General features: G+C 33.8%; 2 pseudogenes across 1 annotated transcript in view; one reads left to right on the top strand and one right to left on the bottom strand.

The window, feature by feature from the left end:
• Nucleotides 1-728: 728 nt before the first annotated feature.
• Nucleotides 729-3338, bottom strand: LOC149578679 (beta-phenylalanine coenzyme A ligase-like; annotated as a pseudogene).
• Nucleotides 3339-3993: 655 nt separating this feature from the next.
• LOC149578677 (epoxide hydrolase 1-like) overlaps nucleotides 3994-11680 on the top strand; it is a 183054-nt pseudogene continuing 175367 nt past the window's right edge. Inside the window, exons 1-2 of the transcript XR_016364731.1 lie at nucleotides 3994-4144; nucleotides 4217-4428. The product of XR_016364731.1 is annotated as an epoxide hydrolase 1-like (transcript). The remainder of the gene's footprint in view (nucleotides 4145-4216; nucleotides 4429-11680) is intronic.

Genomic DNA, 11680 nt, shown 5'->3' with positions numbered 1-11680 from the left:
GTGTTTCCACAATCTATAGTAATAATTTTTTACTTCTAGATTATTATTGTGTATATATTTTTCAACCTAAATTGTTTGTGTATATCTTTTTCAACATAGATTGTCCACCCAAAATATAACCTTTAAATGATTTTATAAAATACAAAAATACAAAAACATTAAAACATATATAGATGGTTCTAACAATTAAAGACGCTGCAACAGCTTCTTATCGAGTGATCAGGAATCAAATTAGTGAGGATGAGATACATTACAATTGCCTCATTATATAAAGATCTTTACAAAGTGCCTCATTATATAAAGATCTTTACAAAGTGGAAGAAATTCATTGTACAAGATTTGAGCAGAACATTAATATGCACGTGCAAACTCTACTTTAATTTGCCAAAAACTTTCTTTCTCCAGGCAACAACAATTCTAATGTTTAAACAAGGAGGATCTAGATTTTCTCAAGATGTTTTAAGAAGGCATATATGGAGAAATTAATTATCATGGTCTTCATCATGAATTTTGACTATTTGACACTCTTAACTTAGGAATCAAACTTTAGTATATGATAGTTAAGTCGTCCCAACATATATAAGAAGATACAAAACCTTCTGTATTTAGCTACAGTCAGATGTCCCTTTCCTTGGCTCTGATTTCCTCTATCTAAAATGCTATTATTTGCATGTGTTTTGCAATTAGAAGAGAATCTGGATACTGAAACTTTTTTTTAAAAAAGGCCTTCAAAGTCTTGATGTAGAAAATTTAATCAAGTCCTTTCTTAATATCTTTCCTGCTACAGTTTTTACAATCCCACTCACAAAAGCCACCCTTTGAACCTTCTTGTAAGGAGCCACCTGATATTAGACATACCAGTACCACTAATTATTTCATAGTACTTAGAAGAGATTGAAGGAAATCCTTAAATTCCAATCCAACAATGAGAAATCAAAACACAACTTGAATTTTTTTAAAAAGAAGCAAAATACCCGTTTGGCAACAAATTCGACAACAGTAGATTCAGAGAGTGCACTGCCCTATTTTCTAATAATGTACGACATTGGAACTTGCCCTACTTCCTTGTTCAAAAACCTGCATCAAAATATAACAATTTCAACTTTCTGTCCTACAACATTGGAACTCATGATTGCCAATGTGGTGCTCAATTTTTTTTTGAACTCTCTGAATAGGCTTTGAATTAGGTATTGGCTTTTAAGTCTGTTTTTACTTTTCAAGAGAATGCAAAACCAATTCCTACTTATGGTATCATTGCGACATCAACAATCTTAGGATGAGAAAAAAGAAGTGCTTCTAATTTTGGTGGAGCAACCTATAAAATCACAATGTACACCAATATCAAATCATCATTACGATTGTATTAAAATGGACTTCCATTTTTCAGTGTGTCCAAAAGAGTACATAGCAAGTGAGATACTAACAAATCAATCCTGTTGAAGCAAATGTAGCTTTTTAACTACCTGATAACCTTTGTATTTAATGAGTTCTTTGAGTCTATCCACTACAAAGAGATAGCCTTCATTGTCAATGTAGTAGAGGTCACCTATACGTAGCCACCCTTTTTCGTCCAAAGTAGTAGCTTATGGATTGCTAAAGTAACCTACAATTGAATGACACGAGTTAACCAGCCATTTAAGACCTCCTTTACATTGGCACATTACTTACCATTATAGTAACTTAACTTGCAGCCTATAATTATTTCTCTTTAAATTGTAAATTTTTGGGTAAGATTATGCTATTGCATTATTTTATAGAATCCCCTATTTTTGCTACATATTGGGTGGGGACATGGGCCATTTTATTGCAATGAAGAGAACTAAAAACTGGGTCACACTCTTTTCCTATGATTGTTAGACATCTGAGAAATGCATTCCATTTTTATTACATCAAAAACTTGCCCACATGTTCACTGCAGTTTTGGGGAGCCTTGACTAATTAGTTTAGGGTCCCTTTTTTGATTGAACTCATGAATGAACATCTTTAACAGGAGGTTTTTTTTTCTAAGCACGTGCTTGAACACTCACATCTCTGCTTTAGAGAGGCTACAAGCCAATCCATGAAGGTAAGTGCTTGGTAATAAAACTAAATATTATGTTTGCAAAGGAAAGTAGTCATGTTTGGAGGTAAGCTAATTTACACACACCCTAATGCATTATTATCCTAGTGCTCGCTGAAAAAGAGATCAGGAAAGAAATAAAAGGGCCATGACACCTAGCATCTTGATTATTGGTTCAAGGCAGTTCACAACTCTACAAAAGAACACTCGGCATATCGCACCTTATCCGCTATGAGGATGAAAAATAAATCCACAAGGAAGGAAGAAAATTTTTCACACCTTTCATGATTGTTGGGCTCTAAAGCCACAACTCCCCCCCTTTGATTTGGAGGAAGAGCAATGCCAGAATCAGGATCCACAATCTTTGCCTGTTGTTCCATAGTGTCTACTATCCTCTTGGCTATATGTTAATGCTCCTGTTGCAGCTGTTTCTGTCAGCCCATAACCCTAGGTAAAAATGTTCCCACCAATCAGAAAACAAAAGCAGTGCTCAAAGTTTTAAGGCTTCTCAAAACCAAAACAAAAACAAAACATGGATGGTTATAAACAGTTATCAAATTCTAAGAGAATCTCTTCTTCTACCACAACTGAGGTTAAGGAAAAACCCTAAAAAGGAGGGTTAACTTACATGCATTAATGTGATGGAGAAAAATCTAGAAATGAACTCTTTAGTTAACTCCTTGGTGAGGGGCACTGCAACACACGTCACAGAATGCAGAGACTTCAAATCATACTTCTTAACAATCTCTGTTTTAGTGAGAACCAGCGATTTTGAGGGCACAAGAGGCAAATAGGTCACTTTGTACTTGTCAATGGCCCCAAGCATTTCCCCCAGCTCAAACTTAGATAGAACAACAATAGTGGATCCAGTGGCCAGCAACTCACATGCAAAAGCTGCAATGCCATAGATGTGAAACATGGGGACAGTGCACAAAAAGCAATTGTTAGAAGTGGTAGACAATTTAAACCTGTTAATCAAAACAGAGACCATGGAAATGAGGTTTCTGTGGGTGGAGATGACGCCATTGCTGAGGCCAGTGGTGCCAGAGGAGTAAAGCAAGGTGGCAGTGTCATCCTGCTTTATTCTCACATTTAGGGCTTTTGCAGGATCTGTTTCCATAAGATCCCCCAAATACATTGTGCCAGAGGAGCCGCCATTGTTGGTTGTTTCTTGACTCAAGCCTGGCATCTTGGAGATGAGGACTAATGGTAGGTTGGCATCAGCCAATTTGTTTACTAGTAGTGGTGCAACGAAGGCCATGACAGCAAATGAGTCTCTGATCTGTTACCCCTGTCATTACATGCTGGTTCTCACAACCACCTATTCTCACGTCATTACCATCGGATTCCCCTCTATTATCGAGCTGCTTCCTCTCCTAAAAACTCGTGGCAATCCCTCTTTTTTTTGTTTATTATGCTCCACGTATTGGGGTCGTTCTCCCAACTATCTGCACACCCGAACATCATGTGTCCATGCATGTTGCACACACATGCTTATTTAAAACTACTTGCCCACTAAAATTCCAGCATTACCAATGCTATTGGATGCTTTCTAAAACTAACATACCCGAACCCGAACTAACATCAACTAACTAAAAATGATAAGCCACATTATGAAGTAAAATTACCATCTAAACTATGTAAACCGCCTATCGCGCGCGGCTTGGCCACACATCAAATTAATATATTTCCGGCGAACATCTGACAGTTTTCAGATGTTAGACAATTTTCAGACTATTGTGTGCCACAATAAAAAAGCCTATCGGCTTAATTAAGATCTTAAATAAATAGAATAATTTGAAACCAGTATCTAATATTAGATGAAACTATTTCGTCTTAAAAGGTCGGAGGTATAAACACCTCCAAGACATATATGACTTGCTTTACAATGTTGTCGGCAATTGCGATGATGTGATGCTAACGCCGACAATGGCACTCGCCTATAGATTGTCTGAAGTGTTTTCACAAATTGCAGGGCAATCGCTGGGTAGTCAAGGAGATAAAAAACGAGAATGGCAGGGGAAGTGTCACACAGGACGATAAATGTCAATGGCATCAAAATGCATGTTGCAGAGCAAGGATCAGGTGTGTTTTCGTTCTATTGTTCTGAAAAACAGGAATAGGGATTGTATAATGAGTGAATGAATGGCGTTTCAGGCCCTGTTGTGTTGCTCATACACGGCTTTCCCGACCTGTGGTATTCTTGGCGTCACCAGATGAAAGCATTGACGAAGGCGGGGTTTCACGCTTTGGCCCTTGATATGAGAGGATACGGAGCCACTGATGCTCCTCCGGCTGCAAACAATTATACTGCATTTCATATTGTGGGGGACTTGATTGCCCTGCTTGATGCTCTATGTCACCACAAGGTAGAGAACAATTAGTTTTTCAATTCTAACTGTTTTTCTGAGTAGCTCTGGACTCCAGTGCAAAGTGCAGTTAAAATGAGTGAGGTTGAGAGCTTTCGGAAAAAAACATCTTGGTTGCATCAACTTTTGGGATCACATGCAGGACCATTGGAGTGTGATTTAACATCATAGGAAATCAAATGATAGTAGAATTATAAATGCAGTCAAATCAATAGTTGACAGATGTCAGGACAATAGGGAAAAATTATTAAAAAAATATTGTAATATTTAGTATTATGGTCCTTCAACTTTAGATCAAGCGAGTCAGTTTTTAGTAACTTTCTTGATTAGTTCTGGACTCCAGTGGAAAATGCAATTAAAACGAGTGAGGTTGAGAGCTTTTGGAAAAAATTATTTTGGTTGCCTCAACTTTTGGGATCACATGCAGACCCATTGGAGTGTGATCCAACATCATATGTAAACAAATGATAGGATAATTACAAATGTACTCAAGTAAATAGTTGACAAAGTGAGAACAAAGGGAAATTTTTCTGGAGCAATATTGTAATATTTAGTATGATGGTCTTGTAACTTTCTTTTAAGTGATTCAGTTTTTAGTAACTTTCTGTTGATTAAGTAGGAAATTTTTTGAAGCAATATTCTAATATTTAGTATTATGATCTTGTAACTTTCTTTTAAGTGAGTGAGTTTTTTTTTGTAACTTTCTGTTTTAAGTTGTTTAGTTGGTTTGATAATTTTTTATTTTGTCTTTAGTTTTTGATCGTTTCCTTTATTGAAGGTTTTTTTCATAATTGCTTATTTAGGAAGTATTACTCTCTTTTGTTAAATATTCAATATAATTTGGTAGTGAGGTTGGTTTTTGGCAATTAGTTCAAATATAAATAGTAATCTAATTATCTAGAAATTTTATAGAATTTTAGAGATTTTTCTTGTCTATTTTTTTTACAACAAAAATTGTAGGGTTTTTTGGTGGATTTTTTTATAGAACAATTTGTTAAGAATGTAATTTGGATAATTCTACAGGTCTGTTCGTATAGGCCGTACCTTCTTTTATGGATAATATATATCCAATGATTGGCAAGTAATACATTTATATCTTTCCTAGAGGTGCCAATGATTTCCAAATAGGTGTTCTTGTTTTGCATTTAACTAAACTAATGTTTAGTTTTGTTAATTCTAAACATAATCCTTGAAATTGCCGATTTAGGGATAATATTGTTTTATTGCCAAAACTAGGGGTCATGTCCCTTGAGGGACATACCCTCTAGATCGGATATATGTAGGGTTGAGAATGCAGTTTGGAGAACATACATACACAGTAGTTTGATTCTCCAAGCATTCTCCTTCCAACGAGAATATAACTAGAGATATTCTCCATCACTCAAGATCGAGTATAGGAGACTGTACATACGGTAAAACATCAGTTATATCAGCAACAATAAAATTTGAATACACATATTGTGTTAAAGATCATTCTTAGCATCTTGGAACTGCATTATAAGTCTGATTCAAGATAAAAATTTGTAGAACTTTACATGGTATCAAAGCCACGTTATCAAATCTAGGGCTCTGCAAAATTTTCAGTAATCAGACCTTATATATATTCAGTAGTTTTTTTTCTCTCTCCCATTTTCAATGGCACATACAATCAGACCTTGTAGTGCCTGCCCCTAGATCGCATTTCGGTTATCATTGTCAAATTCTTTTAGGTTGATTTTATGCATTGATTAGTTTTAGAGATACTGGATTTACAATATTATGATATTATTTCATGTTTTGGATTACATATATACTTATTGATTTCATTTAATTCATGTGTTGTTAACGATATCTTAATGATCCTAGTTAGTAAATGTGGTTTCTTTTATAAAAATGTTAACATGATGTCTTTAATGATGATTATGTTGTATTGATAGAGATGCATTATTATATGTACGCATTTGATGATACTTACCCCATACTTGCATGTGTATGGTGTGCGTGTTTATTTTATCTTTCTGTCTGACGTGTTTGATGTGGTTAAGGGAGGGAGTCGTAGTCACCTGCTAGTCGGGATCTACACGATGAACCACTCCTCGCCATTGTTTGTTTAGTTTAGATATATTATATACATGTACATGCTCGTCTTTTATGCAAGATGCAGGTACCGGGCATGGACTTCCCTGAATTGCCAGGATGAGCGTGCCCTATTACAAATACTCAAATGGTGAGAATGGGAAGATAATGATCAGGTCCAATCCTAGCCATAGCCTATAATACTTGTCCTACAAAGAGGACTCGTAACAGATTGTCTACTTTTTTTTAAACCCGTGAGTATTTTGTGCGTATGTCGTTTTGTGAGTCTTTAATGAATTTCTGTTAATTAAGTCTAATTAATAGATTAAATTAATAACTTAATTTAATGAAAAATTATTATGATATTATGAATATTTAATTATATTTAATTAATTGAGAAATTAATTAAATATAAAGAATTAAATTGAAGATAAAAGTTTTAATATTAAATTTAGAACATGATAATATTTATTTAATTTAATAATAATATATTTAGAGTTCATTTTTAAATAAATGCTAAATATTATTGTTATTTAAGTTAATAAATATTTATCAAATTAAACGTTCTAAATATATTTAAAAGTTAAATAAAGTTTAAATTTAGAACGTGATTATATTTATTTAATTTAATAATAATATATTTAGAGTACATTTTTAAATAAATGTTAAATATTATTGTTATTTAAGTTAATAAATATTTTATCAATTAAGTTTCTAAAAAAATGAAATTAAAAGTGAAAAGATATTTAATTATCATAAAGATTATAGTTCGCATGATTTATGCATGAGTTGAAAATAAAAGAAATTAATTGAAAAGATTAAACATGTGAAATTAATAAAGATATTTAATCTCATTAAGTGCGCATGAGATTTATAAGTTATAAATTGATTAAAATAGAAGTCAAGTGGATAGTTAAATACAGTAATTTAACAATTCACTTAAAGTGCATGAAGGAAAAATAAAATAATATTTTAATTAAAAGCGAATTAATTGTGTAAGAAAGAATTAATTAAATAAAGTAATTATTATTTTAGAGTTGTGGAGATAGAAACCCTAAAGGGTAATTAGATTCTATATTAGAGGGTTTTGGGGTCATTATTTAGGGGAGAGTTTTTTAGACACAGGTTTCAAAGAACACACATAGGTTTGGAGAGCAATTGAGAGGGTTTGAAAAAGAAGGAATTGTTTGTAGCTTGAGGGATTTTGCTTGCAGTAGAAATTTTCATCCAGCTGTTAGAGTTTTAGCATCAGTACGAGGTAGGTTTTGAAATCTCGTGAATGCAATTTTAATTGGAAATATCTATTTGCTTCGTGATTGTTGGGTGATTGAAATTTTGTTTATCATCTCGATTGTTTTCAATATCCGATTGGTTAAAATTAGTCTCTCATTATTCATATAGAAGAATCATTGAGGAAATTAATTAAATCATGTAGGGTTTGAAGGAAAAGAAGATTTAAAATTAGAAATTCGAATGATTTGTTGTGTCTTCTCTACCATACTATATTTGCAGATAGTATTTAAAAATTAAATAATTAAATAATGAGAAGAAAGAAAGAGGTTTTATTTTATATATATAAATTGTTATTATTTTAAAAAGAAATATATTTAAAAATAATATTAATTTATTATAATGTATTTGGATTGTTTAAAATATTTTAATATATTTTATATATTACTAAAAAAATATTTGTTTGAAATTTTATAATTTTTAAAATTTAAAAAATATATATATATATATATATAATTTATAGGGTGGGGACATACCCCCCCCCCCCCCCCCCCCCCCGTACCTGCTGTCGGCAAAGTCTACTGCGGCAGCCGGTACCGCTGCTGCTGCACGCAGCAGGGTACCTGTTGTCGCAGGTACCAGGTCGGCGGGCCTTTAAACACGCTGAAATTTATATATTTTTATATTTTTTTTTTTTTTTGTATAAATTTTAATGTGTTTTAAAATGTATTTAATAAATGTGATTTAATAATGTTTTATTAAATGATCTTTATTAATATTTAATAATTTAAATATTAATATATTTTAATGTAGTTTTCATAATTATTAATAGTTTTTAGTTAAATATTAATAAATTGATAATCAATGAAGATTTTAATATAAGTATTTAAATGAACAATTATTGATTAATTTAATTAATATTAGCTTAATTAAAGTTAATTAATAATGGACATTATTTGTTAAAATTGTAAAAATAGATTATTGATTTAATGGAAGATATTAATGAGGGTTTAATGATTTTAATAAAGTCGAATTTGTTTTATTTAAAATCATTAAGGATTGTTTTTATAACATAAATAAATAAATGATTATCCTTAGCTTAGTTATAAGGTAATTGAACAATCATTTAAATATAGAAATGGGTTAGTTAAAAAGGAATGATTGCGAAAACTTATTACATCGAACATGTGTTTAACTAAAAATGAAACCTTATGTTCAACTTAACTATGTGAGTTCGATTAAGCCAAACATGAAACTTACTCTGAGTATCTGTATGGTTTTACTTGTACTTCCTATGCTTGAGATTTTGGCGTTGTTTAGATGTCGACCAGTCTAGGGAGTACACCAGAGGTTTTGTGAGATTTATTTGATACTATTGATGTAATTGGATGTCATGATGTGTTTTGACATTCATATTGGAGATTATATTTATGAGTTTTATTTGTGGAGCTTTTATGTGTACTCGAATGGGAGAACCATCTTGTTATCAGGTTGCCTATTAAGGAATCGAGTTTGATTTTTATGGGTGTTGTGGTATGGGACACAACTGTGTTTTTATGTGCTTAGGAGAGGTTGTCTAGGTACATGACTTGGGAGTGGCTTGCATAGGGGTCCGGGACCCAAAGTGGTCAGTACCAGGCTAACCTAATGCAAGTTATGTAATAAGTGATAATCTAGTAATTAAAATTTATGGGGGGAAACACACTAAAAAGATAAGTTAGAGATTTTTGATCTACCCATGCCTTTAGTGCTTGTATAGACTAAGGATGGGAATGAGATGAGTGCCTCATCTTCTGGAGAGGGCTTTCTAGTTTCCATATGTGTGATGTTGAGGGTCCGAGGTTCAGAGTAACCAGTCCAGGGTAACTCAATGCTTGAGGGTCCGAGGTCTATTAAGAGATCAGTCCAGGGTAACTCAAGCAGCCATGTGATGACACTCCCTAGTATGTAGTCTGAGTCTCCTCTGTAGATTTTGTGTATCTCTGGTGGTGTACTTATTGTTGGTGGTGTATCTATTGTCGAATGTGTTTATTATGGTTATTTACTTTCATTGATGATGATTGGTGATTCATGGATGATGTACTTTTGACATGTGGCTTTTGACTTGAGGTGATTGTCTTTTGTTGACTTTATCTTATGATCTTGGTATTTGGTTTATACTTGGTTCATGTATGATGTTTGATTATGTGGTGTCGGTATTGGATTGAGTGTTCTTACTTTTGGATTATTTTATCTTCTTGAGTAGCATGTGTTACCTTTGAGGTAGTTTTGGCTATTAGGGGTACCTTGCCTAGCAATGCTTTATGTTTGATAGCCGTTTGTGGATCGTTCATTATCTTCCCTGCACGGTGGGAGTGGAAGCCTGACTAGGTAACCACGCGGTCGGGAGGTAGTGTCTTCTTACCATTTGGGTCCCCCTTCACATTGCTAGCTGTTGGATGTTCATTGCAGAAGATGTACCTTTATCATTCTTATTTCTTATCTCAGAGACTTCTTTTCAGATGATGTATATATGTTATCATGTATTCTGACGTATTGTATCTATTTTTACATACCCTGCGACATGTGCAGTGGATGTTATTAATTGGATGTACTTTCATTGTATTAGCTATACTTATTCTTTGCTTATGCGATTATGTATCTATCATTTCCTTATGATCACGAGACATTGTACTTGGAACTTAAACTAATTAATTTAAAATTATTAAATGTGACTCAACGTAAAGGAACTCTTGAGGAATTGAAACTGTATCTATATTTGCATATGTGTATTTGATGTGTATGTTCATATTTCTTTCGCATTAATGTTATCTTGATGTTGTTTAAACTTTAAAAAAAAAAAAATAGTTCAGTAAACATTGTAACATGTTAGGTTTATTTCTCTTGGGTTCTCGAGCGGGGCATTACATCTAGTATCAGAGCCTGAGTTTCAACATTGAGAATTTTGGGCATTATGTGCGCCATCACTTGAGCAATTGGTAAACTTACAACGTATTTAAACGACAAACATATATTGACATCAAACTTGAAACCAAACTGTTGAACAACAAACTTTGAATGATACAAAATTCTAAACATGGAACTAGAAAACTTATTAAAACTTTTTGGATTATTGCTTTATGTTAGTTAGTTATGACCCTATGGTTATGATGGATTCTTAGATGTCGTTGTTGTGTGTGGGTGTTGTAGGAGAGATGACTTCTGGTTCTAGATCCATTGCTAGGGGTCGTAGCTTAGGACATGGTAGAAGTCGTGGGAGAGTTAGTCCCCGTATTCCTTCCTTGTTCCATTCAGGGGACCCTATTTAGGAAGAGGTTAGAGAGGATGATAGTGTTAAGCAACATGCTGAGACAGAAGGACCGGTCACTAGAGACTTGGTCAAGGAGATCCTAGCACACCTACCATTACAGGATAGAGTTCATCATTCAGAGCATGGAGATAGAGTTAGGTCCATGAGTCCTAGAGGGAGGAGCCTAGAGAGCATAAGGCGATCTAGCCAGTCCATCCAGATGAAGGACCTATTACGGGTTAAGATCAAACCTTTTAATGGAGAAGGTACTGGATATGATGCTGAGAATTGGTTGATTTCTCTAGATAGATGTTTTTCCATGCAAGACCTTGACTCCAATGTCAAAGCAAGATATGTCATCACCCATTTAGAGCACTTTGCAGCGATTTGGTGGAATATGGAGGAGAAGAAACTTGGGATAAATATGTAGACTGTCACATGGGAGTTGTCCCTTGAACACTTCCATGAGCGATTTCTATCAGAGCAGTGGCAACTTCAGAGGGCAGATGAGTTCCATGACTTGAGACAGGGTACCAAGACTGTGGTGGAGTATGAGCGTAAGTTCTTCGAGCTTATGTCTTATGCAGGAGTTAGTGATAGTTCACCATTGATGGTCCAACATTTCATTAGAGGACTTAATGCTAACATCATTGGGGATGTTAAGGTTTTCCAACCTAA

This window comes from Cupressus sempervirens, chromosome 1, assembly GCF_028749045.1.
Source record: "Cupressus sempervirens isolate cs-2001-9-10 chromosome 1, ASM2874904v1, whole genome shotgun sequence".
NCBI lineage: Eukaryota > Viridiplantae > Streptophyta > Pinopsida > Cupressales > Cupressaceae > Cupressus > Cupressus sempervirens.
The sequence above is the reverse complement of the archived record's forward strand: the minus strand, read 5'-3'. Positions and strand labels throughout refer to the sequence as shown.